Genomic DNA, 12747 nt, shown 5'->3' on the forward strand with positions numbered 1-12747 from the left:
GATTACCATATGCCAGATGCTATACTAAGTTCTATACTAAGTTCTGGTGTTACAAATATAGGCTCTAAACTCAATGTTTGTAATTTCTCCCTGCCAAGTATTTAACCAATCTTTGCTTGAGGCTTTGTAGCGAGGGGGGAGCCCACCCCTTCTGTGACAATTCGTTCCATTTTTGGATGGCTCTGATTCTTGGGAAATTTTTGTTTACATTATATTCAAATTTGTTAGTTTGCAATTTTTACCCACTGTTCCTAGTTCTGGGTAGGCAGCAAAGTGGTACAGCGTGTATAGATTCCTGGACTTGAACTCAGGAAGACCGGAGTTCAAATCTTGCCTCAGGTACTTATTAGTTTTGTGATCCTGGGCACAGGGTTTGCTTCAGTTTCCTTGACTATAATATGAGGATAATAATAGCATCTACCTCTTAGAGTTGTTATGAGAATTAAATAAGATAATGTCAGTAAAGTTCTTTTTTTAAGCTTTTATTTAGTATTTTATTTTTTCCCCAGTGACATATAAAAACAATTTTTAACATTTTTTTGAAACTTTGAATTCCAAATTCCCTTCCTTCCTCCCTTCCCCACCCCCCACCCCAGCAATGCCATATAGGTTATACATGTGTAGTCACGCGAAACATATTCATAATAGTCAGTTGTGAAAGAAAACATAGATAAGAAAAAAAACTCAAGAAAAATAAAGTGAAAAAAAAAGTATGCTTCAGTCTGTATTCAGATACCAACAGTTCTTCCTCTGGGGATGGATAGCATTTATCATCAGAAGTCCGTCAGAGTTTTCTTGGATCATTGTATTGCTGAAAATAGCTAAGTCATTCACAGTCGATCATTTTACAATATTGCTATTGCTTTGTACCCAGTACATTTTACTTTGCATCAACTCATGCAAGTCTTTCCAGGTTTTTCTGAGAGCATACTGCTCATCATTTCTTATAATACAATAGTATTCCATCATAATCACATACCATAACTTGTTCAGCCATTCCCCAATTGATGGGCATCCCCTCAATTTCTAATTCTTTACCCCTAGAAAAGAGCTGCTATAAATATTTTTGCACATATAGGTCCTTTTCCTTTTTGTTTTTGATCTCTTTTGAGATACAGACCTAGTAGTGGTATTGCCAGGTCAAAGGGTATGCATGGTTTTATAGCCCTTTGGGCATAACTCCAAATTGCTTTACAGAATGGTTGAATCAAGTCACAACTCCACCAATAGTGCATTAATGTCTCGTTTTTCCCACGTCCCCCCAACATTTATCATTTACCTTTTCTGTCCTATTAGCCAATCTAATAGGTCAATCTAATAGGTAGTACCTCAGAATTATTTTAATTTACATTTCTTCAGTCAATAGTGAATTAGAGTATTTTTTCACATGGCTATAGATAGCTTTGATTACTTCATCTGAAAACTGATCATATCTTTTTATCATTTATCAATTGGGGAATGGCTCTTATTTTTATAAATTTGACTCAGTTCTCCATATGCTTGAGAAATGAGGCCTTTAGTAAAGTTCTTAACACATTGCCTGGCACCTATATGGTTTGTTGTTGTTCCTTCTCAGAAAGGACCAAAATGATATGACCATGTTGGGGTCAAGGTACAGTCTGTTCAGCTGTGGCTGATCAAACAAATACAAGCTCAGAAGGCTTGGCACAAATAGTCCATACTAACATTTGGGGTAGAGATGCCTCTAAATTTCATGTTTCTTTTGAGTAACTGCAATTCTGCTTTGCTTATAGAGCACCTTGCCTTCTTTGATATGGGCATGCCATGTTGAGTGGTCCTGTGCCAATGTCTCCCATGTCTCATAATCAATTCCAAAGTTCTTCACAGAGACCTTGAGAGTGTCCTTGTATTGCTTTTTCTGTCCTCCATGTGAGAGCTTGCCTTGTGTGAATTGTCTGTGAAATAGTCTTTTAGGCAAAAGTATGTTTGGCATTTAAACAACATGGCCAGCCCATCAGAGTTGCATTTTCTTCAATAGAGTGTGAATGCAATAGAGTGTGAACTGTGAATGGCAGTTCAGCTTGAGAAAGGACCTCAGGGTCCAGTACCTTATCCCGTCAGGTGATCTTCATAACTTCCTGACACAATTCAAATAGCAGCGATTCAGTTTCCTGGATCATTTGCCAGCCTTGTTTCACTCAGGGTCAGGGCTGTTATTTGGATGTGATACCTACTGAGTTCCCTCGCAACAAGAGCTGTTTGTCTTTCAGGTTTACAGGTGCACATAAGCATGTACACATTCCATGTATTGATGGTGAGTGGAATCATCTATGTAAAAGTTTTCATACTCTTTTAGGGGGTTTGACCACAGGGTGGAATCCCCGCCTGCTTCTGCAAGCAGGCTAAGGTTGGGTAAAGCAGACAATTTTTAGGGCACATTTTCTAGCCCCTTCCTCATGCCAGGAGATAAGCAGTGCACTCCTTAAAAAAGGTTGCTCAGATGCTCAAGGGGTTGTTAATCTCACTGCTGCTTCAGTCCGGTGAGAAGATGACTGTATGACCTTCACCACCTGTGTGCAGGCTTGTGACCATAGCTCCCAGTGTATCCACACCTGCTGCTTTGTTACTTGCCTGTTGCCACAGGACTTTGAGGTGGGTAAAAATGGTAAAGTGGCATGGGTAATGTCTTTTGACTTGCACATAAATTGGATTTAAGTGAGGCAGAGTTGCACGTAATTATTGGCCTCATTCTCTCTTTCGGAATCATTAAAGTTCAGCGTCAAGACAAAAGTCAAGAAGGCTGGCTATAGCTCAGGATACTTTGACACTTTTCTCCACTTAACTATAACTTCAGATTTTATTCACTTGATCACTTCTCTAGACCTTTTAAAAGGTAATTTCTTGGACCTTGGGAATGTAATGTCTGAAAAATAACTCAAACGCTCCTTCGGAAGTTGGGATTCAGGAACTCTTACTACATGACTCCTCTTCCCCTGGCTACCACATGACAGAGTATGTATGCCCCAACATGGTCTCTCCAAGGCTAGGTCTGGATGCCGCCAATAGTCCACAAATGCCCAGACTGCTGCCGTATCATAGGCATTCCAAAGGGCACATGGTCATGTGGTTCCCTCATCCCTCACTTTATAATGGCCGCATGGTTGAGGACAAGCTGTTCCTGTGCAATTGTTAGAGAAGGAAGAGTTTCAGCTCTAGATCCCAGAATCTAGCTTTCTAGAAAGAAAAGGGTGAGTTTTTTTCTGGCCAACGCCTGCCTCCTCTGGAGTTGTTTCTCTAGAAATCTCAAGGTCAAGAGTCCTGGAATCTGGTCTTCCATTGAGAGAAGGGGCGTTCCTGGGAAGAGACTTCTTGAAGAGATAAGATGATCACGTATTTTGCCCTGAGATTGGGGTGGATTGAAGTCCAAGATAAGAAGAAAAAAGAGACCTGGACTTTATACATGTGTGTGTGTGTATAAATTAAATATAATTATATATATACATATATATGTGTGTTATGTAAAATTATATATACATATATGTGTATATATGGATTTCAGATGGATATGATCATCCATTTTTAGACATTACTGGTTTTGCTCAATCTTTACTCCCTTCATGCAGTTCTTCTCTATGACCAGTAGAGGGAGATATGCTTCCTTTTTTAATTAATTAATTTTTAGTTTTCAACATTGCTTTTGTAAGATTTTGAGTTCTAAAATTTCCCCCCTCCATCTACTCCCCTCACTCCAAGATGGCATGCAATCTGATATAGATTATACATGCATGAGCATATTAAACATATTTCCACATTAGTCATGTTGTAAAGAAGAATCAGAACCAAAGGGAAAAACCATGAGAAAGAAAACACAAAAAACAACAGAAACAAGAAAATAGCATGCTTTGATCTGCATTCAGACTCCATAGTTCTTTCTCTTGATGTGGATAGCATTTTCCATCGTGAGTCTTTTGGAATTGTCTTAGATCGTTGCATTGCTTGGAAGAGCTAAGTCTAATAAAGTCAGTCATCACACAGTGTGGCTGTTACTGTGTACAATGTTCCCCTGGTTCTGCTCACTTCACTGGGCATCAGTTCATGCAAGTCTTTCCAGGTTTTTCTGAAGTCTGACTGCTCACCATTTCTTTTTTTTTAAATTAATTTATTTTTAGTTTTCAATATTCACTTGCATAAGCTTTTGAGTTTTAAATTTTCTCCCCTTCCCTCACCAAGTTGACATGCAATCTGATATAGGCTCTACATATATATTCCTATTAAACATGTTTTCACATTAATCATGTTGTAAAGAAGAATTAGAACCAATAGGAGGAAACACCAGAAAGAAGAAACAAAACAAAACGGAAGAGGAAAAAAAAAGAGCAAATAGTATGCTTTGATCTGCGATCAAACACCATAATTCTTTCTCTGGATGTGGATAGCATTTTCCATCATGAGACTTTTGGAGGTGTCTTAGATCCTTGCATTGCTCAGAAGAGTTAAGTCTAACAAAGTTGGCCATTGCACAATGTGGTTGTTACTGTGTACAATGTTCTCTTGGTTCTGTTCACTTCACTCAGCATCAATCCATACAAATCTTTCCAGGTTTTTCCGAAGTCTGCCTGCTCATCATTTCGTATAGCACAATAGTATTCCATTACATTCTTGTTCAGTCAGTCCCCAATAGATGGGCATCCCCTTAATTTCTAATTCTTTGCCACCACAAAAAGAGCTGCTGCAAATATTTTTGTATATGTGGGTCCTTTTCCCTTTTCTATGATGTCTTTGGGATACAGCCCTAGAAGAGCTATTGCTGGATCAAAGGGTGTGCACAGTTTTATAGCCCTTTGGGTATAGTTCCAAGTTGTTCTCCAGAATATCAGTTCACAACTCCACCAACAATGCATTAGTATTCTGATTTTCCCACATCTGAGAGATGAGTTTTATATGGCATGGCCCTCAGGCCCTCCATGGCCTTAACTGCCTTTGTCTGAACACTGTCCAACTTAACCTCGTCCTCTCTAAACAGCGGGCCCTAGAGCTGAACACAGTTCAAAGGAAGACAGTTTGGTGAAGACAAGAGAATACTGGCTTTACTTTACAGGGATTCCAGTCTTGGCTCAGAAGTATCCATCCATCCATCCATCCATCCATTCATTCATTCAACAGTTATTAAATGACTGCTTTATGAAGGGCCTTGTGCTGGGGAAGATGCAAACTTCAGCTGGATGTGGTCTTTGTCTTCAGAGGATCTACAGTCTTGGAGCTGATCTGGAGGGGATAGGAAGAGCTTTAATACACCACGTCACATACTAAAGTCCAATAAGAGGCTTTGGAGGGAAGGCTTTAGAAGCATGGTGCCATGGAAAGACTCCTGGATTTGGAGGCCTGTATTCAAATACCAGCTCTATTATTTCCTACTTGCATGACCTTGGATGAGTCACTTCTTGTGTGTGGACTTTGCTTTCCTCCTCTGTAAAATGAGGGGACTGGACAAGGAGATGAAAGGCTTTTTTTTTTTTGTCTAGGCAAGGGGTTATGTGACTTGCCCAGGGTCACACAGCTAGTAAGAGTTGAGTGTCTGAGGATGGATTTGAACTCAGGTACTCCTGACTCCAGAGCCGTTGCTCTATCCACTGTACCATCTAGCTGCCCCTCCTGGTTTTAAATCTTTGAGCCTTTAAGGGGTGACATTTATCTTTTTTAAAATTTTCATTTAATTTTATAATTGTTCTGATCTTAATGAACACCAAATAAAATAAGTATTTCTATATACAGAGTAGAACAGAAAGAGAGGATTGTATATGTAATCTCTTAAATAAAACTTTCTTTTAAAAAGTATATATTATGATATTATATTGTATATGTTATATTAGGTATATAATAGATTAAATAGAAAACTTTCAAAGTATTCCTAGAGAAAGAGAGAAAGAGAGAGAGAGAGAGAGATTCAAGGTTGGATCCTGTAACAACCTCCTTGTGAGGGATTGTAAAGTCCATTTTATAGAGGAGGGAAACTGAGGTTGACAGAGGTCTAGTTCCTTGCCCAGGATCACACACCTAGCCAGTATTTGAGACAGGGTTGAATATAATCAATCAACCTATTAATAAATATTTATTAAGCTCCTGCTACTTGTCAGGCACTATTCCAGGCACTAGGGATTCAAAGATGAAAAAGAAAGTTTCTGCCCTCAAGGGGCTTACATTCTAAAGAAAGATATAACATACACACCCATACATATACATATATGTGTGAATATGCAAATATAATTTTTTGATGGAGAGCATTAGAAAGAGATGAGGAAAGGCTTCTCACAGAAGGCTGCACAAGGGATTGTGAGAGGTGGAGGGAGAGGGCATTCCAGGCATGGGAGACAGCGAGGGTAACGAAGGGTCTTGTGTGAGGGATATTACCGAGCCAAGAATAGAGTCCCTAGAAAACCAGCATCCTCTCATCTTCACCAGATTGTGTTCCTTTGAATTGTGTTCAGTTCTTGTGTGAAGGTCAGTCTGGTTGGGCTGCAAAGTGCAGGAGGGGGAATGACGTATAATGAGGCTGAACATGTAGGTTTGAGAAAGTTTGTGAAAGGCTTTAGACGTCAAAGATCCTTGAGGTAATAGGGAGCCATTAGAATTTATTAAGTAGAAGAAGAGGGACATGATGGGACCCAGGTCCTCCAGATTCTCAGCATTCTTTCTACTATGCCATGCTGAGCTTGGAGTTAGTAGTTTTGGGTTCATGTTCTGGTTCAAGCACTTACTACCTTCGTGTGCTTTTGTAAGTCACTGGACTTTTCCATTTGTAAAATGGGACTGATAATACTTATATGACTTCCCTTATGGGATTGCTATGAAGAAAGTGTTTAGCAGGCAGCTATAAGGTATAGTGGATAGAGCATTGGACTTGCAGTCAGGAGGACCTGAGTTCAAATGTGACCTCAGACACTAGCTATGTGACACTGCATAAGTCAAGCTGTCTGCCTCAGTTTCCTCTTTTGTAAAATGACAGGTTTGGACTCCCAATTGTAGGGCTACCGTCCTATGTTGTTTAATCACTCAATCAATAAGCATTTATTAAGTATCCATCTTGTGCCTGGAACCCAGCTAAGTGCTGGGGACAAGTACAAAGAATGAAACAATTTCTACTCTTAAGGAGTTTATATCCTTTTTTTTTTTTTTTTTTTTAGCTAGGCAATGGGGTTAAGTGACTTGCCCAGGGTCACACAGCTAGTAAGTGTTATGTGTCTGAGGCTAGATTTGGACTCAGGTCCTTCTGAATCCAGGGCAAGTGCTCTATCCACTGCGCCACCTAGCTGTCCCCAAGAAGTTTACATCCTAATGGGGGGGTGGGGGGGACCACAAGTACTCCTATAAGTAAATAGGTATGGGCTGTGTAAATATAAGGTGAATAAATTCAAATAGATACAAAGTAGTTAAATGCAAAACAGTTTGGGAGGGAAGGCACCAGCAGTTGGGGAGGATCAGAAAAGGCTTTATTCAGAAGCTCAAGGGGGCCTTGAAAGGCAAATTGTAGGCAGCTTGGTGGTGAAATGGATAGAGTGCAGAGCTTGGAGTCACAAAGACAGGACATTTACTAGCAGTGTGACCCTAGGCAAATCACGTAACTGCTGCCTGCCTCAGTTTCCTCATGTGGAAAACAGGGATAACAATATCTCCCTCACAGGGTTGTTGTAAGGATCAAATGAGACATTACCTGGTAGACAATAAGCACCTGGTGAATAGTAAATGCTACACAAATGTTAGCTATTATTATTGTTAACTGAGGTAACAATTGTAAAGCTCTTAGCACAGCACCTGGCACATAGTAGGTGCTGTAAAAATGTTAGCTATTATTATCAACTGAGATAATTTTAGAGTGCTTAGCACGTGCCTGGCACATAGTTGGTGCTATATAATTTTGCTATTATGATGACTATTACTCGTGAATAATTGCTATCATTCTTAATCTAGAAGCAGGCAGTGTTGTTTGTGTACGCTTTTATTATCAAGGGTGAAGGTGAATGCGTCGGTCCATCAGGTAGGTCGCTGGGACACACCCACAGCTCAGCTCATTTCATAGGATCCTAAAAATAGTACAGCTGCACGGGGTCTTAAGGTCATTTCCAAGGTCCAGCCCCTTTCTTTTACAGCTGAAGAAACTGAACCCCCAAGGAGTCTGAGAGTTCAGATTTCCCGGGCTGGCTCTCCTTCTCTCCATCTCCCCAGAACAGTCTCTCTCCTTCCTAAATAAAGAACAATAACAAAGGCAAGGGACGACGGGAAGAAGGTCTCAGGCCCAGCTTCCCCTCCTCCTGACCTTCCCCTCCCTACCTTTTCCCTTCTCCGCATGGCGTCTCCCTCGGAGCCCCGCCTCCCCACGCGAGGCGGGCTCGCCTGGGCCTCGTGCCTCCGTACGCTCGTGCGTACGTGCGCGCGCCGCGCCGTGCCCGCCCGGCCTTCCCCGGGCGACTCGACGCATGCGCGGTTTCGCTGTCTTCCCCGGGCCGGAGCGGCGGCGGAGGTGGTGGTGGCGGTGGTGGCGGCGGCGTCAGCGGTGGTGGCATTGGCGACGTTGAGCAGAGAAGATGGCGGCTCCGGGGAGTTCGGGGACTCGGCAGCCGTGAAGAGGCGGCAGCGAGAGAGGCCTGGCCCGAGGCCCGGCAGCGCGGCGCCCTCTTCCCCCCTGCCCTCCTCCGGTCCGTCAGTCCGTCCGTTCGTTCGTCCGTCCGCGCGGCAGTGGCCGCGGAGCGAAGGCGAGAGCGGGCGGTGGCCAGGCCAGGTGAGGCCGCTCCCCGCGCCGGGGACCCGCCGGCTCGCTGGGGCCTGGCTGGCGAGAGCAGAGCGAGCATCGGGCCATGGACCCTCCCCCCAACCCACCCCCCAGTGGGGGAGACCCTGCCCACCCCCCCTGGGGTCCGGGGCCCCTGGGCCAGCCCGTCCCCAGAGCCTACCAGCAGCCTCTGCTGGGATGCGGCCCGCCTCCTGGGGTGGGAGCCCCCCGCTCCCCCTCCCCAGACCCTCCTCGGAGGGTGCAAACTCTCTACCCAGCTCCCCTCGGAGACCTCCTCCTGAAGGTGTAGCCCCCCCACTTCCCCTCGTCTCTCTTTTGCGGGTGCAAAACCCCCTTTTCCCTTCCCAGTCCCCCTTTTGGGGCTGCAGACCCTCTTCCCTCTTCTTCCCAGTCTTCTTTCTGAGAGTGCAATCCCGCTTCCCTCTCCTCCTTAGTCTTCTCTTTGAGGGTTCAAACCCACCTCCCCTGTCTCCGCTCTGAGGGTCTTAACCTTCCCCCCCAGCCCAGTCTCTCCAGCCTCCCCTCCGAAGGCGGTGGCGCCTTTGCATTCTCCTACTAGTGTCCCTCCCTTCCGAAGGTGCTAAGGATCTCTAAGCCCAGCCCCTCCCTTTCCTCTTTGAAGATGTGTCCGCCCCTGCTTTGCCTGTAGCCCCCTCCTCGGGCTTCCTCCTCTAAAGGTGTAAGTGCCCCTCAGTATTGAGAGTGACTTTCCGGTATCAGGAGTCATTTCTCTCCCTCCCCAATCTCCGGAACAAAATGAAGAAGAAAGGGGGAAATGCATCCACACACACACAAAATGGCTAGCCAGCACCAGGACACAGCATCACCTGCTAGGCTCGAGAGGTTGAAGCCACCCCGATTGCCCTTGATCCCCCCCCCCCCGGGCTCTGGGACGAAGGGCTGGCACTCCGAATTAGTAGCACCAAGAAAAAGGGTTCGAAAGGCTTTGAAAGCCTCATGAAGGGTTTTTGACCTCTGAGGTCCCCCTGAGCTCTAAATCTATGATCCCAGGAACCTTTTTAGATAGCCCCTTCGGAGTGTTTTTCTTTGTCATTGGAGAGATGGGACCATGAGCTCTCCTTGGTTAAAGAAAGAGGAGGGTTTGGGATGATGGAAGCTTGTTTCTGTGAGGTGGTGCTGAAGGGTGGGAACTAATTAGGAAAATGCAGAAATAATGTTTGAAAGGTCCTGCTTGTCTTGTCTCTAGGAATGTTGAGATCTTCTGTTTCAACTGAAGTTAACGTTTGTGAGTGTCCTTTGATGATGTTCCAGGATTAACCCCTTTCTTTGTCTGCTCTCTTTAGATTTGCCTGATGTTAGGGAATATCCTTTTATTTTCCTCAATTGGGATAGTGTTTGGATTTAACTTTTCCCTGGCAGAATAGTGGCTGCTCCAGATGGAGATAAACTTTCAATGTGTCAGGATCTTTTCTCCCTTCTTTGTAGTAATATTGTATTATGTTTAATATTGCTTTATGAGGAACAGCCTTTTCCCCCTCCAGTGCTAATGGGGTCTAGTTGTGTTTGTGTAGCTGTATAGTGAAATTATCTCTAGATTCTTACTTGTTATTTTACTTAGAAGTGATGCTTTGGGGTGGAATTATGCTGTGGCAAAATGTTAAAATATGATATCAGTACATATTGAGCCCACTCTAAATTATTTTCTTAAGTAGAGTTACTTGTAGTTCTCCAGGAATGAAAAAATCATGTGGCCAAAGGAGCAAAAGATTTTTTGAAAAATACAGATTATTTAGAATTAATGTTTAAAGTGTCTAACAGTGCAGGTTTTATGGTTAGCAGTGGTGGCTGTTTGTCAAATTCTTAACTTTGAGTATAGTCATTTGAACAGACTAATTCAACTTCTGGATCTTGTTATCATATGTTGTATCGTTTTATATCCTGGCACTTTATTTTCTCTTTGAAGTATAAATTAGTTATGAGACAGTTACATAATTTACTTCATTCATATTAATGGGTGGGTATGTTGCTTACTTCCACATATTTTTGACTGTCAAAATGACAGTTGTTGGGGTTGAATGCCAGTTAACACCAGGATGTTTGCAACTTGATTATTTCTTTTCTTCTTTCAAAAACTGAAGTCTTTCCCGTAAAGATTTGGGTCTTCTTAGGGATTTATTGTTGCTTGCTGTAGCTGAGAGAATACCTGAATGCAGCAAAACACACCAATGTGGTTGTTTTAACATTTTGCTGACTTGCTGAGAATATTGCATTGCTGTGCTGAAACATCAGGTTCTGGTGCAACTTTATGTCACTCATAGCTTCATTCTTTCTCTAGCATTCTGGCTCTTGGGAAGAAATGTTTTGTCTTCTGGATCTTCCCCAGACTCCAAGTCAGGAAAGGAAAATAAGCAGGAAAATTCATTTTAAGGGAGTCATATCCATTTATTACTTCTAAAAGAAGGTAAAAATCTTCACTTATATAGAAGAAAAAACAAAGTGCCTCATTGTTTCTTTCCAGCTCAGGGTGTGATCCATAACCCTGCGTAAAATTGAGGAGAATGCCAACAAAGCCTGTGGATTTTATGAGCTTTTTGAGGAAGCATGGGGTAGCGGAGAGTGAAGTTAGGTGGTACAGTGAGAAGAGCAGTGGTCCTGGAGTCAAGAAGACTCATCTTCCTGAGTTCAAATCCAGCCTCAGACACTTATTAGCTGTGTGACCCTGGGCCAGTTACTTTACCCTGTTTGCCTCAGTTTCTTCTTCTGTAAAATGATCTGGAGAAGGAAATGGCAAACCACTGCAGTATCTCTGCCAAGGAAACTCCAGATGTAGTCATGAAGAGTTGGATGTGACTGAACCGACTGAACAGAAACAGTTGTAGTGGAGACAGGTCTGACCTTGGGGGCTGGGAGACTGGGGTTCAGGTCCTGTTCCTCATACGTTCTAATTGTACGGCCAAAGGTCAGACTCCTTACTTAGAAGTATCCAAGGCAACTTTCTGAGACTTTTAAATTACAAATGAGTAATTTTCATTCATTCATCTTTTCATTCCTTCTGTTCATTCATTAAGCATTTATTAAGCACCTGGTATGTGCCCAGCACTGTACTAAGCTTTTGGGATATAAAAAGAGGCAAAAGTCAGTTCCTGCCCTCAATGAACTGATAGCCCAACGAGGGAGACAACATGTAAACAAATATATACACTGCAAGCTCTATACAGGATAAATAGGAAATAATTCAAAGAAGGAAAGCATTGGAATGACAAGGGTTTGGGGAAAGCTTCCTGTAGAAGGTGGGATTTTAGTTGGGACTTAGAGGAAGCCGAGGAGGTCAGTAGTCACAGCAAAGCCAGGAGAGCATTGCAGACATGGGAAGTACTCTGAAAAAATGCCTAGAGCTGAGAGACAGTGGAATGGCCCAGAAGCCCCATATACTGGCAGTCATTCACAGGAATGAGCACATAGAGCTGTATGAAAAATGTTTGAGGTTCCAAAGATATTACACCCCGAGCTCGAAGAGACCATGGAGTCCATGTGACAATGGACAAGAACATTTATCTATGTTCTGACAGCTGAAGTGATTTGACCCAGGTCACACAGGCAGAACTGGGAGTAGAACGCACATCTTCAACCTTTAAGCCCAATGTTTGCACCACTAGACTGTGCTATGTCAATTTGTGTAATTTTGTGCCTATTTTAAATCAGTCAACAATAATGAAAGTGCTGTATAAGTGTGAGTTATTTTGTAATCTTGCCCTAAATGCATGTAGAGAGGGATCAGTTTACAGCCAGCAAACGGGTACCCAAGTTCATCACAGAAATGTCTACTTTTCAGTGGGAAGTAACTTCTTTGAAAAATAGAAGGGTTTAAAAAAATTGTTGTACCTTTTGGACTTTTATCACATGATTTCTTTTCTTTTTCATTCATTGTTGTGACCCTTCCCTCCTTAAGACTTTGGAAGTCTCAAAATGCAAGGGAGGCTGTAGACTGTTTCTTAGAGTGAGTCTTATGCCAAGTCAGCAAACACAAGCATTGCCATTGC

At 42.9% G+C, this 12747-nt stretch overlaps 1 protein-coding gene across 1 annotated transcript in view; it reads left to right on the forward strand.

Annotated features, from left to right (window-relative positions):
* The first annotated feature begins 8667 nt into the window (after positions 1-8667).
* Positions 8668-12747, forward strand: part of FBXO42 (F-box protein 42) — a 112285-nt gene continuing 108205 nt past the window's right edge. The window contains exon 1 of the mRNA XM_027842762.1: positions 8668-8734. The gene's annotated coding sequence lies outside the window, so the exon portion shown is untranslated. The remainder of the gene's footprint in view (positions 8735-12747) is intronic.

Source organism: Vombatus ursinus, unplaced genomic scaffold (assembly GCF_900497805.2).
Source record: "Vombatus ursinus unplaced genomic scaffold, bare-nosed wombat genome assembly UNPS02014884.1, whole genome shotgun sequence".
Lineage (NCBI taxonomy): Eukaryota > Metazoa > Chordata > Mammalia > Diprotodontia > Vombatidae > Vombatus > Vombatus ursinus.